The following is a 16285-nucleotide window of genomic DNA, read 5'->3' as shown; positions in this document are numbered from 1 at the left end:
GAGCCTTCGCTCGACCACAAAGACCCACAGACAGCTTATTGTTTCAAGCATTTCAAGCCAAGGGCAATAGCTACCTCTCACATAGCCATACACACTCTGACATCTATGAGTGTAGTGAGCTTACCTCCATGCTTGATCAAGTTTCTCCTCCCTCAAGCACTCTGGTAGCTCCATGATCCAAGTGCAAGCTTCAAGCAAGCTCAATCCTCAAGCTCCAAGCTCTATGATCCATTGCCATGTGCATGAGACAAGAGAAGAGAAAAGAAGAGAAGAGAAGAAGAGAGGAGAAGATAGAGAGCTTCTGCACCATGGTCCCTTACCCTCACACACTCACTCCCTCACACTCTCACACTCCCTCTCTCAAGCACAAGCACAAGAAAGCAAAAGCAGATGATGATGATGATGATGATGAGAGCTACTTTTTGCCACACACAAGAATGATCTTCTCCATTCCCTTTTTGCCTTTTTATACATGCCCTCCTCCTCTTTTGGGCGCACATACCTTTTTACATGATCGACCGTTTCATTTAAGATCTTCTATCCTTATTTCTTTCCTCTTTTCACAATTCTTTTGCACATGCCCATCTACATTTACAAATTGCACAGGAGGGAGCCTAGTGCCCTTTTACAAAATGAATTACAATGAGCCCAGTGCTTTCTTTTCCAGAATATTTGGTGCACTCATTATTGTGCACTTCCTTTTGTATTAAGGCTTTTCTTACCATTTTCTGAGCTTCCCTTTCTTTTCTGCATTTCTTGCCTTGGGTTGTCTTCCATCTCTGGCTTTTTGGATCTTCTTTGTCTTGGGCTTCCATTTGGGCCATAACATTATCCCCCCACCCCACACTTGAGGACCCTATTATTGTACAAAGGGTAGTGTTGTGGGTGTGACTTAGAGAGATAGGTCTAACCATTAGGAGAGCAGGAGCTTCCTAGGTGTTTCTTGCCCTTAAGGTGCCCTAAGTATATGAAGTGGGGAATGGGCTAGGGTGGTCCCTAGGTGCAGTGTTGCTTGTGATGCTTGTAGGGTCTAGCTTCTTTGCATTTTACATCCTTCCATCTTGTCCTTGTCCTTTTTTTAAACCCTTTCTCTTCTTCTTTTTTGAATAAACAAATTTACTAAGGGATCATGCTAACAGGCATCCCTTTGCAGAGCAAGGGCCAAACTATGTGGTGGCTTGAGGGCTTTACTAAGGAATGCCCTACTTTGCAGATGCCCCTTAAAGCTGGTTCTTACATTGAGTGGCATAAATGACAAAAACGGGTGATTACACATGATGAATCTACTATCACTCATGTCCTTTAAGAGGTTCATGAAAAATGTTGGTAGTAGGAGAGTGGATCTCATCATGAGGTGCACCATGGAAGAGCTATCAATCCCAACATTGAGGTTAAAAAAGAGGGGTGGTAGTTGCTCTTCCTCTATAGTAGGTTTTTGTTTTAATAACACTCAAAATAGGAAAATGTAATTAATTACATGTGGTGATGAAAGTAAGGTTAGGGCATGAGAAAAAATCATTCACGAAACTTGCTATAAATGGGCAGAGGTCTCTTTTGATAAAAATCAAGCTCTCTTTATGGAATGAGGCATTTATATTATAGATAAAAGGGAAGTTGTATCTACCATGCACCTCTAGGTTGAAATCAACTCCAATTCTTCTAGGGTGGGACATGTAGATAGGATCATCCTGCTCATAAGTTAGGGTGCTTTAGAACGAGATCTAGGACTCCAAAATAGAGTCCCAAATGTTACAGTGCCACCTTGGCTATGCCTCATATCCCTCTACTCTCGAGGGTACCTTCGCCGCCTTATCTTCCTAATATTTTGCAGGCTCCTACCACCACCTTATGGGGTGCCTTCTTTTTTCCTCTAGCCATCTCCTTCCTAGACTAGCTGAGAGTTTGATGACATCCTCCACCACCCTAAGAGATAGTACTCTATCCAATGAGTGAGGAAAAATGAAAGAGAACTCAAAGGGGTTTTAGTTCTCCCATTTCTCCCACATCTTGGTCCTAGTTGACAGGATCACAATCCTCACCTTGAGGGATGGCCACTTGAGGAACTTGCAGTGTCCTAGCTTGAAACTTATTACAAGAACATTCCACTTTCTCCTTGCGCTTGTGCCTTGCCTCCACCATTTGTTGAGGTGGCCCTACTCCCCCCCCCTTCTCCTTCTATTTTCACTTTTGGTTGCATAGGGAGGCTCAATTTCCTATGTTTTTTCCTCCTCTTGATGGTCCGATTCGAAATCAAGTCCTTCCTAGATCAGCTCTAGTGGTTCCTATTACGATGGTTGCATTGGTTGTTTTGGATCCCCAAGCCCTAGCAGAGTGAGTTCTTGTGCAGTTAAGCCAGCTAAGAGTAGATGAGCGCATTGCCCCTCTAGTCCCAAACTAGTGCTAGTCCCAAGTGCCTTGTCATGGAGTCCATGTTGTAGATCCCTCCTTGTCAATTCTAGCTTTCTCTTGAGCTACTCCACTATCTCTTCTCCTATTGGTAGCGTGACATTCAACACTAAAATCATAAGAATGTGTGTTGCAGCTCCAGCATTCATGTCTTGACAACTAAAACAGCTTTGCTTTCTACTAGAAGGTGGTCACCCTCCTCAGCATAGGCCAATTTGTAGGCTAAGTTTCTGATTTGATCTTTTTTTTGGCTACCCATTCTTCTACTTTTTCCTTCATTTGCTCTAATCCTTGGTTTTGGTACTCGCCCTTGCTAGAGTGGTAATTACTTGCTCTTGCTCATGCCATAATATATGCATTTTATCTTGTTCTTGGGTTTTTCTTTTCACCTACTGTTTAAGTTTGTCTTGTTCATGGAGAACAGATTGTAGTAGCTAGCTATGTAGCTCCATTAGTTTTCTATTGTTCTCCTCCTCCAATCAGTTCCACTTCTAGAGGTCTCACCTTACATGACGATCACCATTCCAATGTTCTTTTGGATGTTCAAGGTCCTTAGGAATTCTATGCATTTATTGTCATTAATGTCTTATCCAAGATTTTCCAGGTACTTAGTGAGGTTGTATCGTTCTAGCATTTGTGCCACCACCTCTTTGACTGTCACCACTCCTTCTAGATTGTGGATGCTGTGATATTTCAATTGGTTGAATGCCCAGATTTCCATGGCTAGTCCATATCTTCTATGTTCCTCCTCCAAGAAGGGAATCTTATTGGCTTTATCTTGTTGTCCTGCCATTTAAGTTCATATCACCACACAACATCCCACAATTATTTCTCTTTAAAGGTCATCTCTTGCATGAAAAGTAAGATGACTACAAAGATCATTGTTCAAAAATAAGAACTCTCATACAATGAGGAATATAACCCACAAAACTCGTAAATTAAAAATTTGCATACCAATCAATCCATACCTTCATTCTTTTCTTTCAGAATTCAATTCCTGTAATATTTCTACTAAAAAATATTATTGAACTTGACTCCCTGCATGCCGCATAAAAGCTATGCAAAGTCATCTCCCGCATCGACTAATGATGATGGCCAAGTGGTTACCCCGTACGTGCAATAACGAGTCCATCCGCATTGTGCAAATAAGCTCAAGGATTAAAACCGCAAAGCTGCGTGCAAATTACCTTCTAGGGAAAAAATGGGAAATTGAAAATTGTGAGAATTTAGGCATATTTTTTTACTAATTATCCCTTCCCCCAGCCGATGCATGGCTGGAGGAGAGGGAGTGTGGGGAGGAATGACCTAAGGTGGAGTGGTGTGTGGGTTGCATGAGGGGGGAGGCATGCATGGCCATGTGGTGGCTACCTCTCCCCCCCCCCCCAAAGGCTATATGAACCCCCCCTGTGGACAAAGGAGGTAGAGAAGGTAAGAGGCTACCGGCTATTGACGAAGGAGGAGAAGGAAGACTTGGAGGTCCTGTTGTCGATGATGTCGCCATTCTATCACCACCACACGCCTGCTGTCGTCGTTGCAGCGCTACTGCCGGCCTTAGCTCCACGATCGCCATCAGTCTCCCCTCTCATTGTCAAACTTTCCCTCCCAATCATTGACCCTTTCTCCCATGTGATTCTGGGAGATAAAAGCTCTTTGGAAAGTTCTTAGAAGCTTTTAAAGGAAAGCCCTTAAGCCTTGTGCATACGGATTGTCTCTTAGGAAACAATCCTAGCCTCCTTAGGCCTTGTGCATACGGCTTATCCTCGGGGTTCAAAATCCAAGCTTCCAAGGGCCTGATCCCGCACAAGAGAGAAAATTCGCAGACCGCGTAAGGGTGAAGGCAAACCCGGAGTCCAAACACACTACGTCTACGATGGCTCCCAAGAAGATGCAAGGCGAACTCGCAGGAGGTTCTTCCTCGAACATACACGTGGACATTCCCACGAGCCCTCAAGTCCAGGGTTTACAATTTTAATTCCATGTAAAAGAAATGTGTTAAGCACGATAACCTTCATGGAAAGGAAGCACTTATGCATCTTTCTAATTCACCTAGCCTAGCTAAAATGCATTTGGGAAAAAATTTCCTACTCGAACGATTTACTAGAATTAATGCATGACATGCAAATGGGTTTATTTGCATTTCCAATGTTATGAATGTAAATTATCTATCCTTCTTACGAGCTTAGTAGCATGTTGGCATTTCATGCATTTCAAAGTGACAAGCCTAAGCGCATATGGTGTAGAGTTAAAAGTTGAAATTATTAAGTGCATCCTTGATTGGCCGTGAAAGTACAAGCATATCTTGCATTTAGTCAATAACTTCCTTGTTATGACTCACATGGAAAGAATTGTTAACGGCCATTGCACGGCATGAGAATGAAACGATGGGCATTGCATGTTGCATGCGGGGACGCTTGTGGAATGGATTAAGGTTGCATGGTACATATTCGTCTTGCATGAACGTCATTAACGATGTTGTATCTAAGGGTTGCATGTTACATATTCATCATGCGAAAATTTCATTTCATCAAGAGTTGCATTTAGGAGAGGTTGCATGGCTTATCAAAAGCATGAAATTCAAATGCTTAGACAAAAGGGTTGTAGGCATAGTTCCTTGATGCAAATCCTAGTAGGTTTCATGCAAGTTACTCTCCAAATTATCATGCGTAATAACTTTACCAAGAAAAGATAGGGTTATTGCAAACCTTTTGGTGCGTAGAAGTAATGAATCACATATTTACATGTATTGTGACGTCTTGCTACTATTTACATCCTTAGAGCAAGTTTAGCATCTCTAGGAAAGGATCATCCTCGTCGTCAGAGGTAGAACAATTTACCCAAATCACTTGTATTATTATAACCATGAGGGATTCGTATAGGCATAACTACTCGATATGAAAAACACGTCAAGTAATAGCTAGGGCTTGGCACACTAGAAGTGCTGCCTAATATCGCACTTGGAATGCCAAGTCGAGACCCTCAAACCCAAAGGTCCTACCCACATTCACTGAATGTTTGGGTCAATTGGACGCCCACATTCACGAAATGTTTGGGTCAATTGGGTCAATTGGACGCCCATGCAAACAATGATCTAGGGTTCCTACCCTAAGGATCGACCGACCTAATGTTAAAACTCGGGTTGAGTTTGGAAACCCTAGGACTGTTGTCGGCCTAGTACAATTAGGGTTGGGTTGGGTAAGAAGACACCCTAAAATCTACATCTTGTCTAAACAAAATTCCTTGAATAGGAAATGCCGTTCAATGGGTGAAATGATCCCATGAGTTAGATGAGACACTTGTGCAACAAGTTGCAACATCACATGGCTTTGTGGTTTATCCACAAGATAAAAATTGCCACTCCTTGGAACAAGGTTGGCAGGTTCTAACTTGCAAGAGGATGAGTAGTCATCCTGTTACATCACCTTTCTTGGGCTAATTTTGCCATGATAAGGGAAGTTATGTATTGCCTGGTAAGCAAAGGATCAATCAAGTTAGAGCGACATGATCGGTAGGATTTATTGTCTTAATTTAAAAAACACTAAGGTGTTGGTTAATTTGGGTTGACAAGGTATGACCCTAACACAAGGACAAAAGGGTAAACAAACAGACCCTTGGTGGTCTTGCCAAGTCGCAATTGATCCCTGATCAAATGTTGGATACATTCTGAAGAAAGGATTCTCTCCTTAGCAGTTGGCCAAATAAACAACCACTAGATTGATCGTGTTTGTAACAGTTTGGTGCACTATTTGCATTGTTTGCTCAAGGAACTAAGGATGGAAAGATAAGTAATGCTTCAGGTTGAAGGCCTGAAGGGAGAGGCAGCATCAGTTACCCCCAACTGTCTGCCTAACCCTAACCAAGGGGGTTGTTAGCCGCACCGGGAATGTGGACCAAACCCACCGCGAGAGGTCTCTCAATTGGGCGCTACTTGGAGCAAGAGGATGCTTGGGTGCCAGGGGGGCTCTGGCCATAAATCCCTTGCCTTTCGGGCCCTACACAAGATGCCAACGCAACTCGGGATTGGATCTCGAGGCCCGCATACTAGTCTACGGGCGGAATCTTGGATTAGAAATCCCTGTGGATTGCTGGGGGCGGATTATGAATTGCCATTGGGTGGATTATGGATTAGCCTATGGACTAGATTATATGGATGTATTCCAAAGATAATAAGATAACATGTTGTGAAAAGGGACTTGTTTGACACTGTTTTTCTATGTCAAGTGCTAAGATTATGTGAAGGAACCAGTGTCTAGCTAGCTAATTAAGGAAGTTGTTTTATGGGTGTCCAACTAAATGTGGTAGGTAATTAGACAACTAAAGCAACCCTGAGGAAACTGCGGTGGATGTGGCCATGGGTCCGTCCTATGGATGGGTGGTCCCAGTTGGCCGGAAACTTTTCTCAAGCGAAATGGACAGCAAGGAACTTTTCTCGAAGGAAATGAACAGCAAGGGCGTTGACCTAGAGTCAAGGTTACTAGAATCCTGATTTATGCTGTTTTAGGGGAACGCAATGGGACTATGCCTTATGGGCAGAGAGGTCGAGCTTTTCATCCCTCTCGTTTCCCATTCTCCTTGAACCAAGTGCAGCATGAATCCACTTCGACCCTGACGTTTCTGCGTAACTGCCATTCTAGGAGTTTGACCACTAGGAAAACCTTGATTCAGGTCGGTCCTAAGTGGGAACGGCCGGAATACTTCCGCTACGTGGCAGACTCAGAAAGACCTAGATTGTAAACCCTGTAACATTCCATGGGAGTACTGGGCGGAGCTTTCTAGACCCTCTTTCCGATGGGCTGCTAAGATGTGTCCTGTGAGCAAATAGGTGGACACGTTACAGTTGGTATCAGAGTGAACCAACGAGGAACTAATGTCTTATAAGAAAAACTTAATAAGGTGAAGTAAACCAAATGTTGCTGTAAAGAACATTTTCTTACTTATCGATGCTGTCTTGCAGAGTCATGAAGCATGAAACAGATTCATTGTGTTTCAAGTCATGTTTATGACCGCGATGCGTGCTTTAGATTATCAAATAAGGCTCGATATGATGAATATCCTAGACGACAACTACAATCCATCACCCTTGTACATGGAACGAAGATGGATGGGTGTTTCAGGAATCTATTACATAGCTGGCCACCGACTTGCATACCTTCAAACCAAATTGAAGAGAATCAAGTGGATGGAGGACTTAAAGATCGTGAAGCTATTCATCTTTGTTGAGGCTCACGTAAACGCAACCCTACATGTCGGAGGTCGAAGGGGCAAGCAGAATGTGCATGTGTACAGGGAAGTGACTCGAGTAATCCCTGTCGATAGAATTAAGGTGTTGGGACGTCATGAGAAGAACGGATATCGAAGGAAAAGATACCCTAATCTTCCAATGACTTATCAATTCCTGAAAATCCATGATTCCAATCCATACTATTACACAGTTCCCGTAGCTAAATGCAACAACATCGTATTCTCCTTGAATTAATGTATCAACTTGTTCCATCTCCCCAAGAATGATTGTACTCGAAAAAGGGCTATGCCCATATGAATGGAATAAGACTTTTTTTAAAATCAATGATTGTCTTGACTATGATTATTGATAAAGAAGTTAAGTGATTTGGTCACTTGACTAAAAGATGAAGTGGACATGTAATGTAATGTGGAATTCGACTTTGGTCAGATTGAGGGTCATGTCATTTGGGCTGACCAATGTACCTACCACCTTCAATAGGTTAATGCAAGATATCTTTAGGCCATATCTTGATGACTTCGTACTTATCTTCTTCGACGATACCTTAGTCTACTCCAAACAGGAAGAAGATCATGAACCCCATCTTCGCATTGTCCTTAAGACAATGAGGGCACACAAGCTTTATGCCAAGATGAAGAAGTGTGCATTCTTCAAACGTCAGATTGAATATCTGGGATTCATCGTTTCAGCAGAAGGAATCTCAGTGTATCCGGCCAAAGTCAGAGATGGAATGGCCAATACCAACAACTGTCAAAGAAATACGCAGTTTTCTTGGATTGATAGGATGGTACAAGGTCTTTATCAAAAACTATGCTTTGATTGCATCGCCTATGACGAATCTAGTGAAAAAGTAAACATTTATTGCATGGTCAACTACCTAACAATCTAGCTTTGATAGATTAAAGCAAAGTTTGGTATCAGCGCCTATCTTGAAACTTCCGGACCTCAATAAGGAGTTTCCAGTAGTAACTGATGCTAGCACACTTGCCTTAGGATGTGTGCTTATGCAAGAAGGACATCCTGTAGCATACTCTTCAAGGAAGTTGAAGAGTCATGAGAAGAATTATGCTACCCATGATCTGGAGTTGTTAGCTGTCATCCATGCTCTCAAGCTTTGGAGACACTACCTATTGGGTAACAAGTTTACCCTAGTGACGGATCATAAAAGTCTCAAGTGGATCTTTACCCAAAACGAGCTCAACATGAGGCAATGTTAGTGGATTGAAGTACTAGAGGAGTATGATTTTGAAATCAAATACTAGCTTGGAAAGGAGAATGTAGTTTCCGATGTACTCAGTCGCAAGGCATTTCTAAATTCTCTAATCTTGCAGGATCCATCAACAACTAGATCTCTAGCCACAAAGGTATCTATGCCAAACAACCCAATACTTGAGCCAGCTAGAGAAGAAGCATGCCATGATCTAGCCTATCAGAAGATACTAAGGGAGATCCCTATCAAGGATCAAGACCCTAAGCTACAGGCTAAGTATCAAGAATTCTCTATCAATAGTGAACTTGTCTATTATAGAACGAGATTATGTCCACTGGCAAGCCGGTCACTCAAGCAAAAGATACTTTGGGAAGCTCATGATTCCCCATTCTCAGGACATCCTGGCTATGCCAAGACCCTCAATGCACTCAGAAAGAGCTACTATTGGGAGAGGCTTAAAGGTGACGTTCTCAAATATGTCACTGAGTTTTTGTCTTGTCAACACATTAAGGCCGAACATGTCAAAATGCCAGGAAAGTTGCAACCACTTGACATTCCCTAAATGAAATGGGAATTCATCAGTATGGACTTTGTTGTTGGCATATACCCCAAGTTCAGGGAGGATACAACTCCATTATGGTTGTGGTAGATATGCTCACTAAGGTTACACATCTTATTCCTATTAAGACAAACTATAAAGCCTCGGACATTGCAAGGTTGTTCATCAAGGAGATATTCAAACTGCACGGGTTACCCAGAAGAATCATTAGTGATCGTGATTCTCTCTTCACATCACACTTCTGGAGAGCTATCTTCGAAGCCATTGAGACTCAACTCTGTTTTAGTACAGCTTACCATCCCCAAACTGATGGCCAAACGGAGTGAGTCAACCAAGTCATTGAGGATATGCTAAGGGCACACTACTGCCGTGAACCAAAAAGGTGGATTCAATACTTGCCACTGGTTGAGTTTGCCTACAATGCTTCTTACCAACAAAACATTCAGATGACCCCTTTTCAATCATTGTATGGGCATGACTGTCAAAATCCTTTAAACTTTTCGGATCCAACCTTGAGGGTTGAAGCTTCAAGGCAGATGCTAGAAGATATGGATGACCAAATGAAGTCAATAAGACAGGACATCCAAGCCACCAAGGATAGACAGAAGGCATATGCGGATTTGAAACTGCAAGATAGAACCTTCGTGGAAGGAGACATGGTCTTCATTTGCGTACGCCCAAAGAAGAGTTCCCTATCCTTAGGAGAATGCAAGAAGCTAAGTCTAAGGTATGGTGGACCCTACAAGATCCTCAAGTTCCTAGGACCCAATGCTTATAGACTACAAATCCCTGAGAACCTAAAGGTTCATAATGTATTTCATATCAACCTACTGAAGAAGTATGTACCTAATCCTAGCCATATACTTGATGATCAACAAGTTGTAATGCCTAGCCAAGGAGTCCTTGAGCTACAACCTGACAGGATCCTAGATGTTAGGGAGAGGCAATTGAGATCTAGAACCTTGAGAGAATGGCTCGTCGAGTGGAAAGATTATCCCGAGGAGGATGCCACTTGGATGGATGAAAGTACTCTCAACAAACAATACCCCCAGTTCTTCTCGAGATGAGTACATCTCGATTCTTCCCAGGGGGAGAGAATGTAATATTTCTGCTCAAATATATTATTGAACTTGACTCCCCGCACACCGCGTAAAAGCTATGCAAAGTCATCTCTCGCGTCGACTAATGACAGTGGCCAAGTGGTTACCCTGCATGTGCAATAACGAGTCCATCCGCATTGTGCAAATGAGGCCAGGGATTAAAACCGCAAAGCCGTGTGAGAACTCTCTTCTAGGGAAAAAAGGGAAAATTAAAAATGGTGAGAATTTAACCAATTTTTTTACTAATTATCCCTTCCCCCAGCTGATGCATGGCTGGAGGAGAGGGAGTGTGGGGAAGAATGACCTAAGGTGGAGCGGTGTGTGGGTTGCATGAGGGGGAGGCATGCGCGGCCACGTGGTGGCTACCCCCCCCTAAGGCTATATGAACCCCCCCTGTGGACAAAGGAGGTAGAGAAGGTAAGAGGCTGCCGGCTGTTGACGAAGGAGGAGAAGGAAGACTTGGAGCTCCTCCTGTCGTGTGTGCTACCACTGCTGTCGCCATTTCGCTGCCACCACACGCTTGCTGTTGCCGTTGCAGCGCTGATGCCGGCCTTAGCTCCACGATTGCCATCAATCTCCCCTCTCATCGTCAAACTTTTCCTCCCAATCATTGACCCTTTCTCCCACGTGATTCTGGGAGACAGAAGATCTTTAGAAGCTTCTTAGAAGCTTCTAAAGGCAAGCCCTTAAGCCTTGTGCATACAGATTGTCCCCCAGGAAAAAATCCTAGCCTTTTCAAAGTGACAAGCCTAAGCGCATATGGTGTAGAGTTAAAAGTTGAAATTGTTAAGTGCATCCTTGATTGGCCATGAAGTACAAGCGTATCTTGCATTTAGTCAATAACTTCCTTGTTATGACTCGCATGGAAAGAGTTGTTAATGTCCCTTGCACGGCATGAAAATCAAACCATGGGCATTGCATGTTGCATGCGGGGATGCTTGTGGAATGGATTAAGGTTGCATGGTACATATTTGTCTTGCCTGAACGCCATTAACGATGTTGTATCTAAGGGTTGCATGCTACATATTCATCATGTGAAAAATTGATTTCATGAAGAGTTGCATTTAGGAGAGGTTGCATGGCTTATCAAAAGCATGAAATTCAAATGCTTAGACAAAAAGGTTGTAGGCATAGTTCCTTGATGCAAATCCTAGTAGGTTTCATGCAAGTTACTCTCCCAATTATCATGCATTGTCGAAGGGTTTTCAAAAGCAAAGTCGCGACCACAAAGGACCTTGACTAATTTCAGGATAGAAGATCAATCAAGTGAGATCACGATTCAATTTTAAAGAAGGTCACCTCAATTTCGGATAATGGCCCTATAATCAACTTGTTCAAGCCTTTTGGTCTCTTGAATGTGGCAAATAGACCTGAATGTATGCAATACTAGCTGCACTTCACCCATTTGAATACAACTCTGTTCAACATCAACAGCTTCAGATTCATTAAAAAAAACAAATTTGATTTACAAACTGGCTGTTCAAAAACTGAAGTCCTTCATGTCTTTTTGACAAAAAGTGAGGAAATTGAACATTAGACAGCGCAGTGCTGATTTCAATAATGTCGTTGTAAGAGGAGAGACAAGGCTTTGTATACTCTTTTGGAAGATCAGAAATAACAGCTTCCAATTGTTTGGTCGAGCGTACAATTCTCACTGCAGCTCAGAAAGAGATGATGAAGGATGTTGCGGTACATCAAAATAACGACTAACTCTATAGCACATGATAATTATCCAAAGAAACTTCAGTCTTTGGACATAATCTTTTGCTTCCATATTACAATTCACTTTGTAATTCCTTGAATGCATGGCTCATCTTACGAGATTACGACGATCCATTGTAAAGGCGCTTTTGGACGCAGATTCGAGGCATGATGAAGAGGAGAGTTGAGTAAGGCTTTTTCCAATACTACGATCAGCAGCCTAACTATGACTATGGTTAGCCCTTCTATTTGTAGAAGAGAAGAATTTGAATACTAGATACATTTGGACTACTTGTAGCCCGAGATACTTCCATGTACGTAGAGCCTGTCTCATTCATTCTGTCGGCTTCTTCCTTGCTGCTATGCCGAGAGACGGAGTTCAAGGTAATCATAATGTTGGTGTCGCTGGAGAAGGATGTTGGGTTTTAAGAAGTCGTGAAGCAGAGGAATAGGAGATCGATTCTAGATAGGAAGGCTGGTCTTATCATGCTTTGTCTTTGTCACCTTTCTCCAATCACCTTCGTTGAAGACGTTAAGTTTGCTGATAATGTCTACTTCTATGTCTCTTGGTTTTGTGTCCATCTAAACCATTTGATTTGTCTTGTACTGTGTTGCCTTCCTTGACATCGATAACTATTTTATTTCTATATCACTGCTCCTTCTTCGGCGTTGGAGTTACCGTGCGGAGACAAGTTGCAACTGATCCAAAAACACAAAGACTGCTACCCTTGCGACTTCAATGCCATCCACTTCAGATCATTGCAGCCTCCAAACGCCTTCCATTGTTGCAGAGCTCCTTCGACATTCTTTATCGCAGCCATGATCTCGTCCTTCCCCTTTACTTTGGCATCTTCTTGTCTTCAGTTCTCAATACACCTGTGTCACTTTCCGTCATCTTCTTTGTCCGTTTGGCTTCGTCCCTCCTTCGTCAGCTTTAGCGCTTCTCCGTCAAAGCAAGCTTGTCATTTCTCCTCACATTACCCTCATTGTTGGCTTCGCTATTATAAGTTTCTCCGCACTCCTTCGTCCTTTAGTTTCCCGTTGGATGAACTGGACCATCTACAGAACCTACCTGGAGACCTCTGAGGCGTTCCTCTTTCATGTCATATGGCTTTGGAGCTTTTTCCCTCTACCTTTTTTCTGGTCTGGTTCCCCTCTTGATCGTTCTCCTCCTTTTTTCCCGTTGCTTTTTCTTCTCCCCCAAGCCGATAAAGCTCTTCTCTCTAACCAGAAAAGTCGCTTCTCCCATGCTAATGTTGCAGTAATATTTCTTGATGCATATTCACGAGCTGTCTTTTTTTTTTGTGAGCCCAATGACACCGGCTTTTGCATCACTGTAGTTCGCTTGACCTACATTGCCAGTCAAACCAACAACTAATGATATATTTATGATTCTTGCCTTTCTCTTCTTCATCAGTATCTTCGCAGCTGCTTGAGAGCACATAAAAACACTAGTCAAATTCAAGTCAATAACTTTCTGCCATTGTGATTTCTTCATTCTCATCATTAAAGTATCCCTTGTGATGCCTGCATTGTTTACCAGAACATCAATATTCTCTTCCTTTGAAACATCTCCACCACAAATGACATCAACGTTCTCCTCCTTTGAAACATCTCCACCACAAATGAGGGCTGAGCCACCCATCTCTTCAATTCGACTAGCGATATCCTTAGCCTCTTTTGAAGACCGCGCATAATTGACAAGAACCTTGCAGCCCACACTTCCCAAAGCAAGATCAACTGCCTTCCCAAAGCCTCTGGAAGCACCTGTTACCATTGCAACAAGAGCCTCAACTACCTTTGCAGCTTCCAAAGTGGCCTCTTCTCTCATAGTAACCATAGATGTGACAGTTGTTACAGCGGTTGGCCATATGGTGAGGGGAAAAAAGTTCTTTGATACACAGAGATTGGGCATAGATGCACACATACATGTCAACCAGTGCATTACAGATATGTTCATCTTGCTCCAAACCCCTCTCCACTATACTGCCCATGCAGAACAAAATGCAAACACAACAGCTAAGTATGTACAAAGTAGAAAATGCCACATACACAACTTTTTGGTGGATTCCACATCTTGGATGCGCAGCAGTATGACATCCACCCCCTCTGATCCTGTGCATCCTCCGGATGGGCCAACTACCCATGATCATTATCATCAAGATCCACAAACAGATCAATCTCTTCATTGTGTATTTCCGGTATATCAACAAGATTATCTGTCATATCATCTATCTCTTCTACTGGAGTTTCTTCTCGTTGCTCTTCTCTTGCAAATTCTTCCAATGCATAATCCTCATCATCTCTTTTCTTGAAAATCTTGATTCTTTTTCCTGCTATAGGCACTCTAAGCACTGTCCCATCCAATTCTGTCAGCTCATATATCGCATTATCAAAGACATGTCTGACCATGTACAGCCCAAACCATCTTTTCACCATCTTCCAAAGAAGAATCTGCAATAACTTCTTCAATTTCTGCATGGCTCTAGTGTGGCTCTCATTCCAAAAAAATTTATGCCCCTTTCGAAGCAGCTGATATAAACAATCTGCTATGTGTGAAAAATGGGGTATTCAAATCATGTAAAACACACAGGCTCCAATGAATCTCTGTATCTCTAAAGTGGTAGAACAATACTTCGTAATCTTGCCTATAGAGTCCACCTTCTCAGGTGAAGGTTTCCTAGTAAAGATCACCATAGGGGCAACAATATCTGGATTCACACATCCAATCTCATGCAAGAAAAAAGCAAACCCCCTTCCATGTTGCTCAAGCATATCTTGAAAGCATTTCTTCTCTGAAGGTAGCAAGAAATCACCATTTTCAATTTTTAATCCAACAATAGTCTCTGCTGAAAATTTATGGCCTATATGCTCTAGATTCCTCAAAATTGGCTGTTTGGCAGCCCTCTCTATTTGTTGATGATCACTGTTAGGTGGAAGCGGTACAGCTACCGGCTTCACCTTCTTATCCATAGTTTTGTATTTTGTGTCAACCCTGGCTTCATTATGATCCTCTGCATTACTCAAATCTTGCTGTAAATCAACAATTCTGCACTCTGGTGTGGCTGAATATCCTTAGCCCTCTGCTCTATGGATTGCATAGGAACAGCCCTAAACTCTGGATGCTGAAATATTTCAGCAGTAAACTTTGTTGGCTGAAAGTTTTCAGCCCTCTGTGTCTCTGTAGGCTGATAATAATCAGCCGAAAACTCTGTTTGCTGAATTTCTTCAGCACTCAACACTTTTTGCTAAGTCACCTCAGCCTCTGACTCTATCTATGACACAAAATCTGAAATTTCATGAAACATGTCCAGGGACTGCACTGATACATTACTGTGACAACTCTACATATCAGTTTCCAGCATATTTTCCATCTCTGTCATCGTATCTGCACAAACCATACTATCATACATCCCATCTATATGCTCATCATCCTCTAAAATACCTGCATTTTTTAAATCTTTCTCCTTCCTGCATATGTACAGCTTGGCAGCTCTAGGCAACTTAGAAATCTTCTGATAACTCATCGAACTGTTTGCTAAAGTTCCAACAAAATTGGAGGAGAAAACACTGCTGCCAAGAGGCGAGAACTCCAATCTCCTTTGCTCTGTACCACCATCGTCTCGCGGGACAACGGTACCTAATGAAAACCCGAATCCCTCACAGTGGGCAAAGGTGATCTCGAAGAGTATCCCTGTTTCTAGCATGATTGACACACACAGTCATAAACTGGACTACTCTCATACCATCTTTACTGCGAATCCGTGCATAAGTAGATCCATCATCCATTACTTTCGTCTCCATGCGCATCTCTGTGATGAATGGCTATCCAAGAATTATGGGGTAAGAGCATGAATCCTGCACAAAGAAATGGAAATCCTCCTCTACATCTCCAATAGAAATCTTGACATTGGGACAGGCAGCATACAAATCACCTGCAGTGTTGTTGGCGGCTCTCATACGCCACCCATGCTCAGCATCCATAGTCCATCTATTACTTTCATAAACTCCACAAACTATGAGATTAATCTCTGAGCCATGATCCACCAAAGCAACATAAGACACCTGTT

The 16285-nt window shown here is 42.6% G+C and overlaps 1 pseudogene; it reads right to left on the bottom strand.

The window, feature by feature from the left end:
• Positions 1 to 13313: 13313 nt before the first annotated feature.
• Positions 13314 to 14046, bottom strand: LOC148028994 (3-oxoacyl-[acyl-carrier-protein] reductase, chloroplastic pseudogene; annotated as a pseudogene).
• Positions 14047 to 16285: the final 2239 nt, after the last annotated feature.

This window comes from Lygodium microphyllum, chromosome 11 (assembly GCF_053477565.2).
Source record: "Lygodium microphyllum isolate KBCC chromosome 11, Lygodium_microphyllum_v1.1.10, whole genome shotgun sequence".
In the NCBI taxonomy this organism is placed as follows: domain Eukaryota; kingdom Viridiplantae; phylum Streptophyta; class Polypodiopsida; order Schizaeales; family Lygodiaceae; genus Lygodium; species Lygodium microphyllum.
This window is presented reverse-complemented; position numbering and strand designations above follow the sequence as displayed.